At 52.1% G+C, this 17,759-nt stretch overlaps 1 long non-coding RNA gene across 1 annotated transcript in view; it reads right to left on the bottom strand.

Moving 5' to 3' along the window:
• Nucleotides 1-763: 763 nt before the first annotated feature.
• LOC122447470 overlaps nt 764-17,759 on the bottom strand; it is a 46,032-nt gene continuing 29,036 nt past the window's right edge. The window contains exons 2-4 of the long non-coding RNA XR_006271245.1: nt 13,557-13,719; nt 12,119-12,273; nt 764-1,995 (exon numbers count right to left, since the gene is read on the bottom strand). This is a non-coding gene — a long non-coding RNA (uncharacterized LOC122447470). The remainder of the gene's footprint in view (nt 1,996-12,118; nt 12,274-13,556; nt 13,720-17,759) is intronic.

Consider the following 17,759-nt stretch of genomic DNA (forward strand, 5'->3'; position numbering starts at 1 on the left):
ATCTGCTTTTGAGACATGTTGTAATAAATAGTTCTTTTTTTTTTTTTTTTGGTCCGTAGTGCTTTTTCAATCACTAGCTGACACCAGATCATTTCAACACAAGGGACATATCGCACTAGCCCAGTATGAACATTGACCTAATTTTGTTAATCTTGGATCATTTATCCAGAATATCTTGTCTGTGAATATTTGAAAATGTATAACCATTATAGTCTTCAGGGAGGAAAAAAGAAAAATGGGAGTGTGGGCGAGAGTGTTGTCTCTAGTTTTTAACATGATGAAGAAAACGAAGCCACGCAACATGCAGATTAACAAACGGAGGAACGGGCTCCTGGGACCTCTGCCCACACAGACTCCCCGTGCCGTCAGCCCGGGTGCCATGGCCTGAGCTCCTCTGCTTGTCTATCACTTTCTGTTCTCTAACTCTGAGATGATTCCAAAAAAGTACCAGAAGAGAGGAGCAGACAGTACGTGGCTAAGTTCTGAAATCTGGTGGTTTGCTCCGTACAGTTATCCCGGTAAATTTAACGAGAGCAAATGTGAGTCATCTCAGAAATAAGATAAGCAACCTCTCCTATTAATAAATACACCATCCTACACACCCCAAGTGAGATTACTTAAGTTTCTAAATGGGATGTTGATAGCTCTTCAGCAACATACATGCTAAATTTTCAGTTATTTCCTTGGAAACTTTTTAAAAAAAACCAGGCAGTCCAATGAAATAATTTAAATTTCTATCATTTTCTTATTAATGATGCACAAGCCTTCAATAACAAGAATGGCATTTTCCAAGGAATTAATACAGATAATAAACCATTTTAATGAGTTTACCCACAAAGCCTTGATCATTTTGGGTATTATTCACTATTTTCTTTTCCCATTAATTAAATTTAATTTAGCCAAAAATGACCTGTAAATAAATGTACAAATAATGAATAACAGAAGGGTTCCTTTTATGATAGAAACATATTTTTAGTTTTGTCCAAAATTATCTATGAGATACATTCAATTATTGGCAATGTAGAGCCATCTTACATTTTTGCTGAATTGTGTTTTTCATTACTTATACAGCCCTCAAGATAAATATGTAAAAAATATAATGTGTGTCTAGCAAATATATAGGCATGCAGACTTTTCATGATACAGTTATACTGAATTTACTATATACAATATTCTTGGAGGGTTCTCTTGTCTCTTGCTATCATCAAAAGACCAAATATAATTTTTAAGTTTTATTACTTTATTTCTAGAACTCGTGTCTCTAAAGTGTTAATGGAGACTATTTTGAAAAATCTTATTTAAAATTTTAAAAAGCTTGCAAATGATTTCTTGTATTCTCCTTGACCAAGGTGTGACTTCACAGATTTTTAAACCTATGGGTCAATCATAAAAAATAAAATAAAAAACCAGGGGAAAAAAACCCTTCTATTCCTGCTTAATAGAAAGCATCTTCACTGGGAGAAATCCTGGCGCAGGCTTTCCGCGCCGTTTGCTTTGCCTGGGGTTGCAGTGGTGGTGGGTGGTGGTGGTAATACCTGGCAGGGGAAAAAGTAAACAGAAGAGTACCAAAAATGCTGATCTGAAATTTGAAAATAACAGGAAAGGGTTTGCTTCCACCCATGCAGACATCACCGGATAACCTGCTGCAATTTACATCTAATCCCCATCCAATGCTCCTAGCACGACCCTTCCCAAGTTACTTGAGAGTTCATTTAAGGTTGCTGACTGAGATCACAACACAATAATTGGATGAGATTAAAATTAAAATGGAAAGAAAATGAATCAGGCAACAAAATACAAAGTGTGATGCCACCTCGTCCCACCGCCAGTTCTAGGGGGAGAAATGATGCTTGGCTGCGACGCTGTGTTGCAGAGGCAGCTCCAGCACAAGCGGTTTCGCCTGGCCTCCCCCTGAACCACGGGGCCAGCGTCTTCCTCCATCTCTGCCTGTCCGCTTCCGTTTCCTGAAGGATGCCGAGGAGAGTCAGAGATGCCCTGCAGAAATACAACGCAAGCCGCCAGAGGCAGCTGAATTAATAGCTACGTTTTTAATGGGTGAAAAGAAGCAAGTGAAACTCACGTCAAGAACCTAGTTTACCCCTATATAAAAATACAAGCATTTCAACATGAAATCAGTATTTTAAAATGAATAGCGAGGTACTCTGCATGCTGGCTTCCAGGCTTCATTTTAAAGCCCGTGCGCAGCGTGCGCTCAGCACTTCTCCACTTGAACAGGCCACGTGTGACGCGCTCAGAGGCCACATGCCTAAGAGGAAGCCCAGGGAACCATCTTGGGAGAAAGTGAACGTGGACGTGAAGTGCTGGTTCAAGACGGGAATCCGAGAACTCAGAAGGGAAGGGTGGGGAAGAGCTGCCCGCCCCTCAGCACTGTTTGCTGTTTCCACAAGGGCTGGCTCACTCCTGCCCTCTGCACATGGCGGAGAGGCTTGATTTTTCCCCAGCCACCCCAGAATCAGTGTGTGTGTGTGTGTGTGTGTGTGTGTGAGACTCATAGGTGAAACAATGAGTGTGTGGTCCCGGGTAGCAAGTGCTGTGTGTGAGGGAGGTTCCGGTGCTTGTGAGGGTGGTGAGTGCACAGCATGTATGGGTGAGTGTGTAAGGGTGTGCACAGTGTGTGGGTGTGTAAGTGTGTGCACAGTGAGTGTGAGTGTGTGTGAGGATGTGCACAGTGTGTGTGGGTGTGTGAGGATGTGCACAGTGTGTGTGGGTGTGTGAGGATGTGCACAGCGTGTGTGAGTGAATGTGTCAGGTTGTATACAGCATGTGTGTGAGTGTGTAAGGGTGTGCACAGTGTGTGTGGGTGTGCGAGGATGTGCACAGTGTGTGGGGGTGTATAAGGATTGAACATGTAGGTGAGTGTGTACAGATGTGCACAGTGTGTGTGAGTGAATGTGTCAGGTTGTATACAGCATGTGTGTGAGTGTGTAAGGGTGTGCACAGTGTGTGGGTGTGTAAGGATGTGCACAGCATGTGTGAGGAGGGAGGTGAGGGCAGAGCCAGGCTCACCAGCTCCCCGGAGACTGGGCCACCTCTGCCAGGAAAAAGCCCACCCTGGTCACTCACATTTGACCGCGGCCACGGGCTCCACCCAGGAGGGCCCCTTCAGGGTTTCAGCACCGTATCTGGGCACCCCCAATGAACCAGGCGCTGTCTACACCCTGGAGAGACCCTGGTGAGGCCACCGGGCAAAGACTCGGCCTCCTGGAACTGGCAGCATCCTGGGAGCCGCGTGCCTGCAGCCAGGACCTTCGGGTGGGGAGACCCCCAGCCTCCAGCTCGCCCAGCTGCACGGGGCCCCAGGAGGGCGCAGGAGGGGCTCTGAGGGCTGGTGGGGGACGTGGGGGTGTCCCAGGCATCAAGAGACTTCCAAGTACACCCGCAGGCCCCAGGCCCAGTCAGTTTTCTGGGAAGAAGGGCTCTAGTCTAGTTCCCCACAAAGTGTCCACATTTGAGAAAAGCCCCTACAGTTTTGGGGGGGCGATCTCAGCCTCCCCTCCCCCCCAACCAAACAAGCACAGCCTCTGGGGGCCTTTCCCCCTGGCTTTCCTGTCCTCCGTTTGGGTGACTCCCCTCCCAGGCCTCCCAGCTGGTCAGGAGACAGGAGGCACCAGGCCTGGGGCGCGGGGCGAACTCGGACCCCGCCGTCCAGCCTCCTGCAGTCCTCAGCCGCGGGCTATGAATTGACCTGGTGGCTTTCCACGTGTCGGCTGCTTTTTCCTGGGGACCATTTCCAGCCCACGGAGGAGGGAGAGGGCAGTGGGCACAGAACCCTGTTAACTGAGGGGCAGGTGAACACCGCTCCCTGGGCTGTGCCTTAAGCGGGCAAAGAGGCCTTCACGGAGCCTTGGGGGCTCTAGGCGCACAGCCCCACCTGGCCCCCGTGGCCCCACACGCACCCTACCTGGGCCACAGGTGAGCCCAGGGCGTTCCTCTGCCATCACGATTCTAGAAAAACCGAGGTCTACCCAGAAGATGGGGGCCGGGGGGCATGATGTGATGATGGAGAAGGAGGAGCATCCTTGGTCGAGGGGGGACAGACACACAGGTCTCCAAGACTCGGGTCCTGGGGTGCCCAGAGTGGCCAGCTGTTTGTTGTGGTGCTAGGGGCGCCCCCCCAGCCCCCTGTAGCCGCCTTGAGGCTTCAGGTCACACCGTAGCCCTAACAGGTATGGTTTCGAGTTCAATCTGAAGAAAGGAACTTCAGAATCTCTCACGGGTGTTGTCACAGAGGCAGAAGACGAGCTTCTGTTAAATTCTCTGCACTGGCTATCTTGGCTGCTCCTAGGAATTTTAAACTTAGAAGCAACACTTAAGGAAAATCTGGAAAGGTGGGCATCTCCCAGTCGCCCCCGTCCCAGGAAGGAGCTCAGAGCCCCCAGGACGGGTTTTGAGGTCTGGAATCCAGCAGAGGGAGGAAGTGATGGGTCATCAGCCCTGTCACTTGTCAAACTCCCGCCCCCGCGCCCCCCGCCCCTCTGCGCGCGGCAGAAGGGGGTCTGGAGTTTGCAACTTGTCACACGAAGAAGAGAAACCTTTGCCGAGGAGGCTGCTAATGAATTCGGATTGTATAGTTTTCAAAATCTGATGTTTTGCGATGATGACATTAGTGTGGCAACGGAGGGTCTGGGGCGACAAGTCTGTGCAGCTGCTCCCGCTTTGAGAAGCTGCAGACAAAGGGGCCAGTGTTCCCGGCGCTGCGGCTCCGCGCCGCATTTGCATAGTCTGTTCTGCCTGATTGACCAGCGGGGCTGCCGCGGGGACCAGCTTTGTTCCCCGATCACTGGGAGATGCCCGGATGACAAGGCTCAGGTGAGAGGCTAAGTGGGCCGGGCCGCCCGCCGCACAAAGAGCAGCCTGGGAAACCCGGCGGGGCCGCCGCCGACCCCAGAGTGGATTTACTTGTTTGCTTTTAAAGACCTCATCAAGTCGCTGGAGGGGAAAGGGAAGGCTTAAGGATTTCAACAGGAATTTACAATGCCTTATTTGGGGGGCAATTTGGGACTCTCCTTTATCCAAAAATCCAATGATTTTATGGCACTTGGTTTCCCTGTATTCTTTCACTCCCCAAGTTTAAGTAAGAGTTACGCTGTCGGAAGGGAACCAGTTCCAGGCCGTGTGGCCAAAAACTGTCACCAGTTGAAACGGAATTTGCTCTTTCCCTGAAGCACCGTTTTGAGGCGTTGCGGCGGAGGTCCCTAGGCCAGCCCATCGGAGTTGGGGAATCAAATGGTTTGGTTCTAATCAACGGGCCGCACCTGCCCCTCCTTCAGAAGTCCACCCTCTACAAGTCACCGCGCACAGCGCACCCGGGCGCGGAGCGCCTCCTTCCCCGTCGGAGTTTCATCCGAACTGACGTTTTGACTTCAGCTCAAAGACAAAATCCTGGCCACCCAAGTACCCCCCGCCCCACCCCATGCCCAGGCCTCAGATGCCTCTGCCGCCGAGGTTCACCCCCATCGGGGAGCGCGGAGGCGGCGGCACTGGGGCGGGTCTCCGCACCTCCTCTCCGGGGGATTTTGCAGAGATGGGCATCTTGGAGGAGGGGGTCTGGGGGAGGGACTTAATTCGGACCGAGTGGGTGGGGAGGGGACGAGGCTGGAGGAACCCAGACCCAGGAGGGAGAACCGTTCCTGCCGAAAACAGCGAGGGCAGGGAGCACCGGTTCAGGTCAAAAGGCGCGATTCTGGCGCTGAGCGCGCCCGACCGCGCGGACCCCGAGGCCGAGTCCGGATGCGCGGGGTCGCTGCGGCGGCCCTCTCGCCGGTTCCAGCCCTTCCGCTGCCCCCCGCACTCCCACACCACCCACCTGAGCTGCTCAGGTGCCCTGCGGCCGCACCCGTGGGCACCGAAGCCCGGGCACCCGGGCCCCAGGCCGTAGCCCGACGGCCGACTGGAGTCCCACAGGCGCGGGGGAGGCGCTTCCCCGTCCCCACCCGCGTTCGCTGCGCATGGCAGCGACGCTCATCTCGGGAATATAACGATTAATCCAGCCGCAGGTTTCCAGATAAGTGATTGTGATGGAGATTGTTGGCGAGAAAATAGACAATTATCCGCTGTTAGCTTTACATAAAGATCGCATTAACTCAAATTAGTTATCAGACAAAAGAGGGTCGGCGCGCGCGCCCGGCCCGCCCGCGCCCTGCCCGCAGGGACCCCCGGGCGCAGTCGGGTCCAGCGCGCTGCCGACGGGTGGAGGGATGCGGTCGCGGGGCAAGTGGCCGCGCACGACGGGGACCCCCGCCCCACGCAGGGACTACAGGGCCTCGCTCTCCCGACGCCGCACGGCTCTCCAGGGCCTCCAGCTCCGCCAGCGTTCACCGTCCCCTCGCGGGCCCTCCTTTCCCTCGCGTTCCCCGCCGCGCGCCCCTGGTTTTGTGTCCTTGCGCTCAGTCGAGGACGTCACTCATCCTCCGCGCCCCAGAGGGCCGGCCCTCCTCCCCCCGCGGAGTCAGACTCCCAGCGCAGGCGTCCTCGCCACGAGGAGCTCGCTCCGACGGGGCGGCCCGGCGACCGGGGCTCGGACACGGTCCCTCCCAGCTGACCGGCCGACGCGAGGACTGATGGGGAAGGCGGGCTGGGGGAGGAAGGGCGCAGAGTGACCCTCGGGGCCCAGAGACAGCGGCCTGGGGCGGGGGGCGGGCGCAGAGACCCGCAGAGCCGGGCTGGGACAGGGGAAGGGCAGGTGGTCTGGACACGGGGTGGGCAGAGGTTGCAGCCGTCCACACACCAGGCTGAGTTCTGTGATTCTGCTGGTGCTGCCCCAGGCCCGTCCGCGCACGGACTTCGCTGGCCCCGTCGTTGCAAATGCACAAGCCCGCGGGCGGCCCGCGTCTCAGCCTGGCCGCCAGCACGCCCTCGCGGCCCGGCCTCCCGGGCCCCCAGGGTCCCGGGGCCCTGCTGAATAGGGCGCATAATGACCCCTGGTTCCCAAGGCGGGCTCTCTGCTGCCTGGCGCGCTTGGATTTGTGTGGTCCAAGCCTTTCCCAGCTTCTCCCATTCTGTCACCGGGATAAGGGGCTCCCTCGGCTCGCTTGCACCTGCGTCGCTTTCGGCTCCTTCAGGAATGCGCTGAAGCTTGTAATCAGCTTTGTGAAGCCATTGAGTGCACGGCTGAGTGAAACTTCCAAAGCTCGAGGAGAACCGGCCGGCTGAATAGGAGCCAGCATGGGGCTGCTCTCCAAGCCTCCGCGCTGCCAAATTCCAGCAGACGCCGCACAATCGCCCCGCGGGCTCCGCTTCCCCACACTGAGAGCAGGGAGAAAAGAAAGGCGAAAATCCCAGTCACCCAGGTTGGCCGTCGTTTGTTCCCAGATTAATGGCAAACGGACTCCCTCCCATCCCCGCCCCCCAACTTAGCTCACCGACTCAGGAAACATGACCCGGGGAGCGCAGGCGGTTATTAATAACTGCGCCTCTGATTTCACTCTGGGGCCTGGAGATTCCCCAGCGCGCGTACCCCAACCCCAAGTGCTCCTGGACCTCGCCTGGCATCTGTGGACTCTTGGCTGGAGCGGGGGGCCCTGCATGGGGCCCTACCCAACAGGAAACAAAATCAACAACCCAGCCTGCTTCTTCTCCAGGCCCCTCGCCCCGCCCAGCAGGAACCCCAGTCCTTCGGGTGGGACTTGAGGGGCTCTGCAAGGGAGGAGGGTTCAAGGAGGCAGAACTGCTCCAACATCGGCACAGGGAAGATGGTTTTGTTTATTTGGGGACAGACAGTAGGCCTCGAGGCGGGCAGCCTGGAGCTGGGGCTGCCACGGTGGCTGTGTTGGAGGCTCTGGGGCGACCCCTGTCCTCCCAGCAACTGGGCCTACTGAGAGTCCAGGGCCTCCGAGGAGGCCTCCCCGCGGCCGGCCCAGAGGCCTGGTCCCTCTCTTCCCCACGAGGTGCCTGGCTGGCTCTCTCCAAGAAAGGAATGCCTGGGCAGCCAGTAGCTGGGCAGTGAGCGGGAGGCCAACTCGCGCTCCTCAGCGTCCGCACCCCCAGCGTCCGTCCCGTCAGCTGGCCGGACACGCCTCGGCTCTGTGTGGTTACGCGTGGCTCTGCGTTAGGACGGGCGGCTCCCAGAAACACTCCTTGCCTGAACACCGTCCACTCCTGCCTCTGGATTCTAAGCCTGGAAGGGGGGGTTCTGGAACACGGGGTCCTTTCTCCCCATCCCGCCGAGGCCCTCGCAGACGTCCCCTGGGAAAAGCACAGTGCAGGCAGTCTCACACCTGCTGGGGATTGCTTCTGCTAAGAATTCTTCCACCCACAGTCAGAAGCCTTTCCTTGTCTGCAAGGGCACGCGCATCGTTTTGGACTCCATCTGGATTCCACTCCTTCAAGGAAGGGGAGCCACAGTCCTGCAGCATTTTGTTTGTGTGGGTGTACCCACCGCCTGATTGCGGCTCTGGGAGAGAGATGGTCCCCGGTGGGTGGGGGGCCCGACGGGCCTCCTTAAGCACCCAACAGACCGTGAAGCCTGGGGGATGTGTGAACAGGCGGAGGGGCGTGTGAGCTCTGCGGACGCTCCAGGACGGGCCTTGTTGCACTCTTAGGAGACATGGAGGGGCAAGAACTCTCCCATTTATATATGCCAGCGTGTCAAGGGGCATAAGAAGCTATGATGTGTCAGTGAGGACCTGGAAGAGGGGCCGATGGTGAAACAGGCCATGTGAGCTGTTCTCAGAGGGGCCGGGTGACCGCCGGGGACTCACGGGGCCACGACTGTGATCAGCAATGATGAGAAAACTAGCGAAGCTTTGTCCTGGTTTCGAACACGCTGGATCGTCTCAGAGCAGATAATCCTCCCCTCCCTCCCATCCTGAACCCCGTAAGTGGCCCAGGAGGGAAGGGACGGTCTCTCTGGGCCCAGGGCTGCCACAGCCCTTTGTAGCCGCTGAGCCACCCCGAGTCCGTGCCGCTCTTCCTGACATTTCAACTTTCACGTCTTATTGGAAAGTTGGATGTGTAGTTTTCAGCAGCATTTCTCCTCCGAACCGTCCTCGGGAACGAGTCGGGAGGCTATGCAGTAATTCAGAAATTAGTGAAATTTTATTCTTGGTGGGGCGTTGGATTAAGAGGCTGGGAGAGTGTGGCGCGAGGCAACGTGTAATTGCATGATAAGGCTCTCACGAGGAATTTATTGGCCAAGTTGCTATTTCTATTCCTTCCTAATCTCGTTGAGCACATTCATTCTCTGCAATCTGTCTCCATAATCTTCTGCGGGAGAACGGCAGCCAATAGAAGCATGCATGTTTGGAGAGAAGAGAAAATATGCAGAAGCGTGATAAACTGATGCTAATTATCCATATTTAGGACACCGAGTGCAGAAGATCAAGGTTTACAAATAACGAACCAGAGCCAGTGGTGATGGCTTCCTCGTGCAGAATATGTTGGAGGCAACCAGATAAGGGTTTCACGGGCAGGAGAGATTTATTGGTCAAAGGGTTCACCTTCCACTTTTCCACTTTTATATAGCAGTAAATTATTTAGGCTAAATTCACCAGAACATCACTCTTTTATTTGGCTGGGTGCCATGACTTGCTCTTTCTTTGTGGCCTTTCAATGCAAATCCGTGTAGTGTAACATCAGCTGATAAGGGACACATAATTGAAGTCATAGGTAATTCCCTTTAAATCGGACGTAGAGGACGCTGAGGTAATGCTCCCAGGAAGAGTGAGACTCGGGGAGAGCAGAGGGCTGCATGGAGAGTAGCATCAACCCCGCCAGAAACACGTGAACGTGGACCCTCCCCGTGTGCCCGGGGGCCTGTCTCCGGCCAGCAGGCTCGTGCACACGGCCTGGAGCACAGAGGCCCTGTGTCAGCTGTTCCGGTCTGGAATCCTTGTCATTTAAAAGTTTAACAATGGAAACAAACTCCTTCTCTTCTCTCTACCGTCCCCACACCACCTCAGACTGACCTGATGTTTCACACCGGGTCCCAGGCCTCCCCAAGACTTGCTCTGGGAAAAGGTGCAGAAAGACTTCAGGCTGGAACTGTCGCCTGGCATGGCTGTGGGCTCAGCGGGAGCGATTTTCCTGCATTACAGTAATTGCCTTGTAAAGGTTCCAGGAAGCGCACACAAGTGGAGCTGAGTATTCTGATACACATTTGTGGGCTCATCTTGAAACCTGGAATAGTCACTAAATCCCATTCAGTGGCACTAACTTCGATTTTTCCATTTTGACTCACCGTCAAGCATCTGCTTGGGTCCCAATCGGAAAACTGGTCCCCTTCCTTCATCCTTTGAGAGTCTTCTAGAGGTTTCATTAGGAACCTTTTCAGTTGCATTGGACCACCTCTGGTCCAAGGCCATAGGACACCTCTGTCAAATGCATATTGTGATCTAGTGAGAACCAGCTATTTTAAATATAAGACTTTTTAGAATAAAGAGAGCCATGCTGAAGTTTGGGTGTGTAACTTGTAATCCCTCTGTAAGGAAGTATCATGGAAGACTAGCCGATCCTTGATGTGACTTTTCTTCAGCCCAGACCATGTGGACAAGAAATTATCCACAGGTTATGAACACACAGGTGCACTTTTTCTTTTCAACCAGCCTGAAATGCCTTTGACAGTAAGATGCATCTTTATTTCACATGCCACTATGCATGAAAAAACTCTGCCACTTATAATTGTGAGCTGTCACTGAGGGTAATGGTGCACTTAGATTCCCGAGATGATAAAACTGAAAATGTGTGTCTTAGAACCAAGAAAACGCAGTGTGCACAGTCGTTAGTTGATTCATGAATGTGTACCATTTTGCCCAAAATACTGAAAAAATCATTCATTATTCTATAGAAATTAACTTTGCTAAAAATGAACAGATGTGTTAATATGTAGTCAACAAAGGCAGCAGCTACTCTACAGTTGTACGTGGTTTAAAAATGTAGCATCAACACAGTTATCCATTCAATTCACCAAAAAACAAAAAAGAGAGAGAGAAAAGACAAATATTCTCTCATTAGTAATACTCTGGTCACGGAGGCTGAAGATGTAAGTTGTTGGCATTTCTAGAAACTTTACCTAGGCTTCAGAAAGAACCCCAGTTCTTCAGTTTATTTGGTGCATTGAGATTCCCCGCAAAAATCAATGTGTCACTTCCCACATGGACACGTCCTGCCAAAGCAAAGCGGCGGATTGAGGCCGGTGTGGTTACTGGCTGGGTTTGGTCTGAAGACTGTTCATCCGGAGAGGTTGTTCCCCAGGGTCTGCTTTCCCCCCGAATTACAGAGTGTTCACCAAAGCCACAGAAGAGGGCCTCAACTCTGCCTGCATGCTTCCCCTGTCCTCACCCCCCTTCTCCCCTCACTGACAACCATTCCAGCTACAGAATTAGCCATTATTATGAAAACAGGACTAAACTCAGACAGGGACCACTATGTCTGAGATAACCAGTTAAATGCAAGGAATCAGTTAAACTGTGTATCAGTTGAAGCTAATTTTCTAAATTTAACTTCTTTTTAAGATGAAATTCATTTTTTTTTCTTAAATTTGCCTGCGTTCCTATATTTGGACAGTGGCAAACTTTCACCCCACTAACAGTGGACCTTGGCAGAATGTGGAAGAGTAAAACAGTGGGGAAGTTACCCAAACAACAGACCAAGGGATTCTAAATGTGGTGGCACCCTTCTGGGCTGTGTGTGTGTGTGTGTGTGTGTGTGTCTGTGAGTACCCCATGGACATGTGCCTTGTGTGTGTGTGTGTGTGTGTCTGTGAGTACCCCATGGACATGTGCCTTGTGTGTGTGTGTCTGTGTGTCTGTGAGTACCCCATGGACATGTGCCTTGCAGGTAAGGGAGCAAACTCGGAGGAGGGTGGGTGTGCCAGGGAGAAGGTGGGAGAAGCTGGAGGAATTACAAGCTTGGGTTAGTGTCTCTGTGAACCAGGACAGGCTTGGTTTTTCCTCTGCTGCTCAGGATGACAACAGAGCTGTGAATGTGTCTCCGAGCCCAACTCCTACTCTTGGTGGAAAAAGTGAGTGGTTAGCTTGGCGTGTGGTTGTGTCCCCTGCCCTTACTTCTTCTCTCCAGAACCTGCCCCCACCCTGAATCAACTGACATAAATATATATTCAGCACATGCCAGCTTCATGAGGCACCCCTGTCGTAAGTACCTAGTTGCCACTGACTCTTCCAATAAAGCAGAAGATGCTTCGTGTGCTCCTCTTCCTGACTCACACTCCTGGAACACTTTCTCAGGGGTGTTGCAGCCCCTTCACAAAGGTCTCTGAGCCAGATTCTTATCTGTGGGTAGTATACACCGAGGTATCTGAAATAAACACAGAACTCCAATTACTGTTTGCCTGTGAACTGGTTAGCAAGATGATTACAAGATACTGTAAATACACTTGGCATGTTGAAACATACTTTCAGCTCCAACGACTTCAAATAGCTCTTAGTAAAACAAATAAACAGAATAATGGTGGGATTTATTTGGAATTATTCATTATGAGACGACCCAAATCATGACGTTTCTAATCATGTCTTAATTTTCTTGGTAGGATCGAAAGGGTTTTCATATCTTGACACATTCCTCTCCTGGGGCCCGCAGTGGTGGCTCTCCGGTTCTGTGGCTCTTGGAGCTGATGGAATGCTGGGGGTCTTTTGTGGAGCATGCATGGCTTGCTCTGGTTTCTACACAGTAAAACTGAAATAAATACCCAGGCTGACTGTCCTAGATTATCATCTATGAGTTGATGTGTTAAATGAGCCCGTTGCTTTAAAGGTTATAAATGACAAGATTTTTACTATTACAAGTAATTTATAGCTATTTCCTGTTTGACATGACAGATTCTCATGGAGAAGTCCAAATTTGTCTGCTTGACATACATTTATTTTAACACTTTCCCCTTCTCCAAATTCTAGCATGTATTAACTACTGTTTTCCTAGGTGTCAATTTGCACCTGTGGGGTCTACCTCTTGAGGCTTCAATGAGGTCCCTGGTCCCCCCTCCAGATGGCTGCCTGCATTTCAGCAGCTAATGTGGGTGATTACTGCATATTTACTGTAATTTATAAAAATCACAAGAAATGACATTTTTATTAGTCACTGACTCCACCATCACCAACTGCAAATGGATGTTATGCATACAAATCCATTTTAAAAAACTGTTCTTCCAAAATCAAAAGCTCTTTCTAGTCTCTAAGTCTCTGAAACGGCCATGCTCCCTTCTGCTTCCCATGTGTGGGACCCCAGAGGAGTTCAGACCTCAGCTTATTTCTCAGCGCCCGCAACGTCTGTGCCGGGACTGGAATACAGGCCAGGGGTGTGCCCTCCACGACAGAGATGAAGATCCAGAAATGCCAGGACCTCAGCCGGAGGAGGCGTGGGGAGAAGGGCAGAGGAGAGCGGAGGCTCCGGACTCAGCTGCCGCCCTCAGCATCACTTCCGGCCGCAGTGAGGATGACTTCCTGTTTGTGGTCAGCATCACGCAGTGTATGCGTGTTTGCAAACCCGTCCCACCAGCCGGAGCTGGTTCTGGCCAGAGATGAAACCTAACAGGATCCTGCCGCCCTGGTTCCTCCCTCCAGCCCCCGGAAGGCCTTGCTCACCTGCGGACGGAGGGAGTGCGCTAAACCTTAAAGGCGGAAGAGGAATTGTCTGTGTGAAGCAGGGTCGGCAGTGCAGAGAGGTTACCATCAGCCAAGGCAGGGACCGTGAAAGAGGAATCTGGGTTGAAAAACTGCCAGTTTATTTGCGTAAAGTCGGAAATACCTGAGGGGCAGAAGAAAAGAAGATGGGGGCGTTGCTGGGTGCCCCCCTAAAGCATCTCCACCCTCCAGGCAGTCAGACGCGGGGGATGTTTGGTCACCGGGGGAGTATCGTGTGCAGCTCTGGTGGGGACACGTGAGTTGGGATCAGAGTGGTCATCCACACCACAGTTAATGGGAAGGTCAAGGGAAGGGCCGTCCTGAGAAGAGGGAACAGGGTCTCCCAGCTGGGGGATGGGAAGAGGCCGTGGGCGGAGCAGAGGTGGGAGTGGGGGTCCCTTCTAGAAGCCGAGAAGTGGAGTGAGAGCAGCGTTCCGGAGGGGAGAGGCGCCGGCCAGCTGGGGAACCGCAGAGGAGCTCGCGGTGCCTGCGCGTCCCCTCGTGCTGAGATGGGTCACTGCCAACCCTCAGGACCCAGCTGGGGGGCGGGCAGGGAGCAGACACCACCACCCGCCCGAGCGGAGAGGGCAGGCCCCTGGAGGGGCTGGACACCACTCGGGGGCTTGGGGGAGGGGCGACAACTGTGCTGACCGCAGCCTCCACTGAGCCCCCGGCGGGCGCCGGACACTGCTGTTCTTCCCCTCACTGCCTTGTCCTGTCTGAGAATCCGCCGCCCGCTTTAGAGCTGAAAACCACAGAGCCTTGGCATCTGGACCCAGGCTGGGCTAACTCGCCAGTGTGGCTTTAGCCGCTGCTGTCCAGAGTGACGAGGCCGGGAGGAAGTGACCGCAGAACCGCGTGCAGGGGCCGCTGTGACCTCGGACACGGAGAGGGTAAGGGTTACCCTCCAAGGAGGCGACTGACCCAGGGGCCCGGCGCTTACAGCCCGCCGGGGAGCTTCCCGCAGGTGCTGCGACGTGTGTTTACAAATAGGAAGTTGGGGCTCAGAGCACACCGCTACCACACGGGGAGGCTCACATCCCAACTCAGTCTGACGACCGAGATGCTCCCAGCCGCCCACCCTGCCCCCTCAGTGGGACGTGCGGGGCAGGCGGGACAGGAGACGCGTCAGTGGGACGCGGGTGGGACACGCCGAGGGCCACGCAGGGTGTGAGGCGGAGCATTTAAGATATTTAAGCTCCCCGCGGGCAGCCCTGCTTCACAGGAGCCCCGAGGAATGCGCTGTGTCTGAGGGGCCTAACTCAGGGGTTACTGTTTTTGTCACTGTTTGTCCCTCAGTCGCGTCTGACTCTGTGTGACCCCATGGACTGCAGCCGGCCAGGCTCCTCTGTCTGCGGGGTTTCCCAGGCAGGGATACTGGAGTGGGTGCCAGTTCCTCCTCCAGAGGATCTTTCAGATGGGGAAACTACAGGATAAAAAATCTTCCCGCTTTTTTTAACTTCAAGAAATCAATTGTAAGAAGAGAGAAGAGTTGAAGCAGAATCTAGAAATTAAGAGGCTTAAGAGACATACCCACTAATTAAAAGTGTGAACCTATTTGAATTCTAATTGAAAAAATAAATTTAAAAAGCTAACGCTTATGGATGCTTGAAGACTTGAACACTGACGGGATATTTGATGAACTTAAGGACGTGTTGATTTTCTCCAGTGCAAGCATGGTATTATGATTATACGTGAAGAAAAAGGTCTTCTATTTTAGAAGCACAAGCTGAAATACTCACAGGTGAAGTTACATAATGTCTAGGATTCGCTACAAGCAGTGCAGCAATGGAAAGGGTTTGGGCTAAACGGGGTGATGGGTATGTGAGCATCTACATGTCATTTACTTTAATGTATGTTCCAAGTCCTCCATGATAAAAGGTTAAAACTAAGATTTAAGATTGCCAAGGAAACAACTTGTATTGAAATGCAGTTATCAGAATATATTTTTAAAATATTGTGTGATATAGTAATAATTTTCCTCCATAATGCACTAAGTAACAAGTTCTGTGGCAGGTCCAAAAGCAACTGCAATTCCAAAATGGTTGGGAGCATAAATGGTATTTTGAAATGTAATATTTGCAACAAGTATACTGTGACATGAAAATACTGATTATTTCCATTGGTGAGAAAGTTATAGGGAATACTGCTCCTGCGGTGTGTGGATTACCGAAATGCTGAATTTCAGTTAAAGGGTAATAAAAATAAAGGTGACTATTTTTCTGTCCAAGTTCAATGGACAGTCTGAGTTCTCTTCACGGGGTATTTGGACTTCAGGGTAGCTTGGCAGACCTCAGGGTAGCTCAGTGAACCCCAGGTTAATGGCCACGTTCTCAAGGCGTGGGGGTTTTCTGGGGTGAACACCGCGCTTTGCTCTCTTTGTTCTAGAGAGCCAGGCCACGTCTGATGTGGGGATTGGAACTGACTTTACATCCTGGTTCTTAGCTGTTTGACACATTCATGGATCTGTCTTGGCTTCCTCTTCTTCTAGGACCCATGGGGAATGGCTTGTTCAGAGACAAGTTGGGAATCCCAGCATTTCTTCTTTCCTCTCCCTGATGGAAAAATGGCCAAGTTAACACCCCATATTCATGTACCACTTAGGAATCACCTGTAGTGATAGAGAACCAGACTCCTAAAGTGTTAGAATAAGAAGAGGCCGTAAGGGGATTTCCCTGGTGGGTTCCGTGGATAAGCCTTTGCCTTCCTGCAGGGGGTGCAGGTTTGATCCCTGGTCAGGGAGCTGAGATCCCACGCGCCTCGCAGCCAAAAAGCAACACAGAAAACAGCAGCCTGTTCCCTGTCAGGCAGCAGCGGGGACGCAGACATACAGAGCAGACTTGGGGGCACCGTGGGGGAAGGAGCGAGCGGGAGGAACGGAGAGAGGGGCGTGGACGCACACCCAGTGCCATGTGTGAAACAGACGGCTGGTGGGAACGCGCCGTGCCCCTCGGGGCGCTCAACCCCGTGTTCTGTGGGGACCGCGAGGGGAGGGGCGCGGTGGGAGGGGGAGGAGGTTCAGGCGGGCGGGACATATTTGCCTGTGGGTAATTCCTGTTGATGTACGGCAGAAACCAGCACAATATTGTAAAGCAATTATCCCCCAATAAAAAATTTGAAAATAACCCAGAAGCAATATTGTAGCAAGTTCAATAAAGACTTTTTAAAAAAGGCCTTAAGGAGGATGCACCGCCTCTGCGGATGGGGGGTGATGCTCCGACAGAGGGGCCACCTGGTCTGCCGGCTCCGGGACCTGCCCGGTTCACAGAGGGCTTACTGTCTCAGGAACATCGCCCAGCAGCCTTCCCCCAAAGAAACACTTCATTGCTTTGTTCATTAAGGAGTTAGGTTCAACTTAAAATATTTTATGTGCTAACAACTCTGTAGTTGATTGAAAAAAGTAACAGATGTCAGCCGAAGGAACAAAGCAATATTTTAATTACATTCTTAAATGGCTATACTGTATTACTAAAGGCAAGTGTGTCTGCTATTGGAATCAGATTTCGCTGCCAACACCTTCGTGTTCAACACCAATTTTTATGTGGGACTTTGATTTTTTGTAAAGTAGTTTTCATTTGCTAATAATTAATGTATTATATCTTTATTTTACCTTGGTGTATTTCTTCCAACATCAAGTGACACTATGTTACCGAACACTGAGCTTGGAGCACAAAGTTTGCATGTTGATCTGTGAGTCCCGTGACCCCCTTCTGCTGGCCTGTCTTAAGACTCTTTGTAGGCAATTGTGAGTTCTTCTCTAGACAAAGGAAAGGTTTCCAGAAGCAGGAAAACTACAGATAACTGATATTTGGATATTCCTGCAATGAAACACTCAAGTTTCAGGCTATAATAAAGCCTGCCAGCTATCACATAGCAGCTGTGTGCTTTGGGAGCAGCTTTGGGAGCAGCTCCCAAAGCTTCCAAGCAACGGTTTGAGGACCCACTGTTAAACATTAACAGATAAAAAAGATGACTAGACTTTTGTGGAAAACCTCCAACAGGAAAGACTGAGTCCAAAACTAACAGGCAAAGCGGATTCACAAAGAACAGAAGCTATTGAGGGTAAAGAAAAAGTATTTTTAAAAAATCACAAAGAAGATACGCATGAAAAAAATCAGCATTTCAAGAACTGATGCTTTCGAACTGTGGTGCTGGAGAAGACTC

Source organism: Cervus canadensis, chromosome 9 (genome assembly GCF_019320065.1).
Source record: "Cervus canadensis isolate Bull #8, Minnesota chromosome 9, ASM1932006v1, whole genome shotgun sequence".
Classification (NCBI taxonomy): Eukaryota; Metazoa; Chordata; class Mammalia; order Artiodactyla; family Cervidae; genus Cervus; species Cervus canadensis.